General features: G+C 34.8%; 1 non-coding gene across 1 annotated transcript; it reads left to right on the forward strand.

Moving 5' to 3' along the window:
- The first annotated feature begins 313 nt into the window (after positions 1-313).
- LOC141688421 (small nucleolar RNA R71) lies at positions 314-420 on the forward strand. The gene has a single exon (XR_012561864.1). It is a non-coding gene; the product is annotated as a small nucleolar RNA R71 (small nucleolar RNA).
- Positions 421-6152: the final 5732 nt, after the last annotated feature.

Consider the following 6152-nt stretch of genomic DNA (forward strand, 5'->3'; position numbering starts at 1 on the left):
CGTGCACACAGCTCACAAACACTGGCTATCTAATTAACTCCATAGTTGGCCAGAGAATCGATTTCCACAACTATCGCCTTTAGCTGAGCAGTTATAGCCGTAGCTGTATCCACCTCAAGAACTCCTACTACCTTGCCCTGTGGTATTCTCTGGGTTGAATTCTGATATTCATTCGCAACCATCATCTCAATTAGCTCATAAGCTTCCTCATAGCTCTTAGCCCATAAAGCTCCACCTGATGCTGCATCGAGCATAGGTCTTTGATTGTGCTCCCAAACCATTATAAAAGTAATTGATCACCATCCAGTGAGGCATTCCATGATGAGGACACTTCCTAAGCATCTCCTTATAGCGCTCCCAAGCTTCACATAAATATTCACCTGATTGCTGTGCAAATTGAGTAAGATCATTCCTGATTGCAGCTGTTTTTGCCATAGGGAAGAATTTAGTAAGAAACTTTTGAGCTAGAACTTCCCAAGTAGCAATCGAACCAGTTGGTAGAGAGTGTAACCAGCCCTTAGCCTTATCCCTTAGAGAGAATGGGAAAAGCCTCAATTTCACAGCATCTTCAGAGACATTGTTGAACTTAAAAGTGCCACATATCTCAATGAAGTCTCTAATATGCATGTTAGGATCTTCTGTTGGAGAACCCCCAAACTAAACTGAGTTCTGGACCATCTGGATCATGGCAGGCTTGATCTCGAAGGTATTATCCGTGATGGCTGGCCTGACAATGCTCGATTGAATGTCCATGATCTTTGGTTGAGAATACTCTTTCAACGCTTTCTTTGCTGCTGCTGGATCTCCCATTATAATGATTACTTCCTCTTCTTCACTTTCTTCTTTAATTTTATCAACTTCTTCAAGAAATTCTTCTTCCACTTCTTCAATAGTTCCCTTAAGAGATTGAGAACGTGTTCGCATACACGCTCTCTTGAGTACCTGAAACACAAACAAGTAAACCGTGAAAGTAAAAGAATCCGAGTCAGTGAACTTTAACGACCACTGATGTCAAGCACATAAACTAAAAATTAACACCGAGTCCCCTGTAACGCCTGGGAAATATTATGTAATTATTTTTTTCAATAAATAATTATTATGCGATTTTTATATGAATTTTGGTGAATTATTTGATGATGGATAATAATATTTGGATGTTTATTTCTGATAAAATTGAGATATTTTAATTTCCAATTATCCGAATTAAATCTAGATAATTTTGGTATTTTTTATGGTAATTTTTAGATAATCATATGATTTTATAAGGAGTTATAGAATTAATAATGATTATTTTACATAATTATAAAATTACTTTATAGAATCAGAAATCATTCCACTTCAATCATTTTTGCGTTTTTACAACCCGAAACTCTTCCGAAAACTCCTTCCTAACCTAATCTGATAATTCTGAACACTTTTCATGTTTTGACTTTTTCGATCCGGGGCACGGTTTGACCTGTACGAGTCCTGGTGTAAAATTTTCGATACGCAAATCATTTTATATATCGATAAGAATCCATATTCTCAAAAGACGAGACATTATTATCTTATTTTCGTCTAAATTATTTTATAGGAAGCTCTGTTTTGATAATTATCCGAATCGGGTATCAAAATTGTATCGTTATTTAGTTACTTAGCGGCTAAGTAACCCATTTTCGGATCGATATGTAAATATAATTATTGAAATATTAAATAAGTAAAATATGTGATGATTCTGTCAGCTATGTGTTGCTGTATTACCAATTGTCTGTGAATTGTTAGACGCGAAGATTAATTTTATAATAAATTATCGAGCTGTATGCATTTAATTCATTTTAAAGTGATTTTTATTGAATATTTTTTTTAAAAAAAATGCTAAAATTATTTCTAAAATTATTTTTGTTGTTCTATAATTTCATTTATTATTTTTAGGGATTTATAAAATTTAGAAATGAATATTTTATTTATTATTTAATTTTAAAATAATTTTCTGACTCCATTTAATTGTAAAATCAATATTTAATTCCAAGTTATTTCAAAAATCATGAAAATTGTATTTTATTAACTTTTAAAAATTTTGAGAATTTTAGGATTATTTCGGAAATTTTCTGGACTTTATTTACTCGCACATCTATTCGTTAATTTGCAAAATGTGGGTTTGAAGCGCATTCTAAAAATGATTTAAAAATTTCGAGAATTGTATATTATTAGTTTTAAATTATTTCGAAAATTTTAAGGATATTCTTGTGAATTGTCGGGTTAATATTATTACCCGTAATTATTCGATGAATTTATAAATTCGATGCAAATTTAGATTTTCTCGGGACAGATAATCAGATAAACACGATTGATATTATCCTCAGTCCCTAACCCCTGTTTTTCCTACCCCATTTCAGTCGTGACTCTCTCTCAATTTCTCTTTTCTCTCTCTCGTACATCTCTCCTCTCTGTATCTCTCTCACTCGATTAATCTCTCGCCTCGCATCCCTCACTTTAATCTCTCCCAAACTCAATTCTTTTCCCCGTTTTCCCCTGTATCTCCTCCCCCGCCGCCTCTGTACTTATTCCTTCCCTGGCTGCCGGTTATTTTTCCGGCGAGGGCTGTGTCTGCGCGTGTGCGCACGTTTGTGTGTGATTCTGCGTTTGCGTGTGTTGTGTTCGGTTCCATCACTGGGTTACCGTTTCTGCCCCTGTTTCCGGCCATTTGCGCCGCGCCTGAGTACTTTCCGGTTCCTTAATTGGGTTTTGTTGATTGTATATATACATACACATGTATATATATATATGCTTATGCAGTTTGATGGAATTGTGTCCTGTGTTGTTTTTAGTTTTGCTCTACTGTTACGATCATATATTATTTTAATTCAGTTTCTTAAATCTTGCAGGAAACTATTTGATTATTTTAATGAAATAAAGTAAATTCGTGCGGAAAATTCTTAATAATTAATCAGTGGGATTCGTGTTGGACGCCCATTATAAACGGGAACCCGCGAATTTTACCGCCGTCGGCGATGAGCCTCGACGAGCCGACGGTGGACTGTGATGACGCGGTTCTGAGTCCTACGAATAAAATAAAAATATGAGTAAAAACATAAAAATATGAATAAAGGTACGAATGAAAATAGTTAATAACTGAATTGTATTGGTGATTGGGATTGGCGTATGGATTGTGAATTGGATGATTGATTGTTGTTATGTTGTGATTGACGTCGATTTGATTTCGACGGGTAGGCCGATAAACAAAGGAGACGCTGCCCGATTTTCGGGAAATTAATTCCGAAAATATGGGAACGTAACCTATAATTATCGGAGACGTCGAATAACCATATACAATTATATTAAATGGACTTGACTGCGATTGAGACAAGATAATTTATAAATAATCGATTACCCCGTTTTTTCAAAAAGACGAGTATACATATTTTCTGAAAATAAATACCAAACCGAGTTTCGAAGATGTGAACCATAATTGCTATGTGTATTTCGATAATACATATAAATATGAATTTGGTTATGAAATCGTATGGATAGAATGGGGTGACGATTTGATGTTAAGCTTAAGCTTAAGCGGTTATCTGAATTAGGGTATTTTAACCCTGTAGGTTTAGACGGAAGACCCGAGACGTGACATCGGACTAGGAACGATCTAGTGATTAGACGTCGAGATCAACGAAGTTCCAACCAAAAGGTCTGAATGTTGGGATCGTATTGAGAATAGGATAGTAGGTGGACGATAAAGCCGAACGATCAAAGTTGAACCAAAGTCAATAGCGGTTAAAGCTTATTGAGGCAAGTATTCTGGATTTTCCTTTTTAAATACTGCAAGTATTCTTGAATTTTCTTTTAAATACTGCAAATATTATTCGCTCCTATTCTAAGTTCAGAATAGTTAACTGTTTTACATTTCGCAGCAATTACTCTGATTATGCACGTTCCTTTGATTATTGTTCCTATAATCCTTTTGCTCTCGTGAGCAAATACCCATTCTTTCGAGTTATTTGCGAACCCTGAATTGGGATGTTTTGAATTCAAAATGGTTTGACATCAAAACACTCTACGGGATGGATAATAATATTTTGGGGATTGAGTTTTACTTAATCCTGAGGACCGGGATGATTAGTGCCTCGAGATGGGCCGTAGTGCCTGGGGACCCGACTAGATCTATATATTGAGACATAGATGTGCATTATATTCTGAATGATCAGCAGAATATAGATGCGAACTAGTGTCCAGTCTAATTTGTTGTTGATCGCCATTAATGGCATTCCTTCTTGAAATAAAATGTGATTATGGATTAAAGTTATTCTTTCTTAGCACTCAGTTTCGGGAAATTACAATGTTTCTAAATAAATTCGAGGTTCAGATTGTTGCTGCAGCATTAGTTGCTCAGTGATAATTAGAATCTTGAATGAATTGAGATCTTCTTAATTATTCAACCCGTCCTTATCAGGCTGGTTTAGCAGGCTAAGTCTATGGAAACTTAGTCGATAATGATGGATACTGAATAGTTAGGAATTTCTTGAACGTCGTTTTATGAATAGTTATTGCATTCGTTGCTCAAGTATGAAGTGTTACCAGAAACTATTTTGAAAACACGTGATCTCTGAAGCTCTTACAAAATGTCAGTATTTCCTATGTGCATTATAGCAATGCAAATCAAATTGATTTTAAGATAATGAAGTATATCCTTTAAATGATTTCGTGTTTCGCTCTTCAAAATATTTCAGAGATTTTGTCCGGAAGTTTTATTTGATATTAATGTTTGAAACTCAAAATATATACTTGCTGGGCATTTTTGGCTCACTCTTGCTTTGTAAATTCTTATTTCTGCCAGAAACAGATAAGGATAAAAAGTGAATAGCTTTGATAAACAACAGAAGTTAGAGAAATTTCCGTTGCGAGAGGTTGAAGAAGTTAGAAAAATAGTGATACGAGCAATAGTTTGAAGGTATTTACATTTGTATTTTTAGTTGTTGTAAGTAGTAGAAGGTTAGATTCTTGTTTCATACCATAACCTGTAAACGATCCGGATTCAAGGGGTTATTTATTTATTTCTTTATTTTATGTAAAGATTGTTTAGTGACACCAAATCTTGACCCCGGATTTGGGGTGTTACATCCCCGGCACCGGTGCCAAAAACTTGTTCGCACTAAAACACATGTGAAAATACACGTAAGCGTACGTGATCACAAGTAGTATAAGTGTTAGATATATTTGAGATGTCATGTCTAATATGATTTATGTTTAGTTTTCAGAACATAATAACAGGACAAATCAGGACTTACTGAAATCAGGACTTACTGGAAGTCAGAACTTAATATCAGAACTTAAGGTCATATCAAAACTTAAGTACGGGAAAACTTTCAGTTAAGGAAGGAAGCTGAATTACAGGAGAAGATCAAGACTAAAACAAAAGAAGATATGCATGGAATGAGTTAGAAGACTTATAAAAGATATCTGATTGATATATTTTAGGAGACAGAATTGTATTCCATATCAATTAGAAGTTATCTTGTAACTGTGTACTATATAAACACAGACTTAGGGTTTACACTATATGTGTTATCATTATCGAGAAGATTATACATTATAACATAGCAGCTCTTAGTGATATTTATTCATCACTGAGAGAGAACAACAGTTCTTATTGTAACATAGCTTATTCAATATACTTGATCTTTGTTACATACTTGTGTTAAATCGATTTGATTGTATAAACACTGTATTCAACCCCCTTCTACAATGTTATGTGACCTAACAAGTGGTATCTGAGCTTATCTGTTAACACACATACAGTAAAGATCCAAACAATCATGTCTGAAGAAACACAAACTCCAACCAAGCCCACCAAAACTCAAGAAACTCAAAACACTAAAACCCACAGTCGATATGAGACTATTAGGGTTCCCATACTGAGACCTTCTGAGTATCCCATATGAAAAGTGAAGATGGCTATGTTTCTGGAAGCTACAGATCCAGAATACCTTGACAGAATTAATGATGGACCACATAAGCCAACCAAGCTCTCTGTTATAGTTGTTGATCAACCAACAAAGACCATACCAAAGGAAAAAGGTGAGTACATAGCTGAAGACATCTCATCTATTGCCAAGGATGCAAGGGTAAGGCATCTGCTGCATAGTGCCATTGATAATGTCATGTCAAATAGGGTA

Source organism: Apium graveolens, chromosome 9 (assembly GCF_009905375.1).
Source record: "Apium graveolens cultivar Ventura chromosome 9, ASM990537v1, whole genome shotgun sequence".
Taxonomy (NCBI): domain Eukaryota; kingdom Viridiplantae; phylum Streptophyta; class Magnoliopsida; order Apiales; family Apiaceae; genus Apium; species Apium graveolens.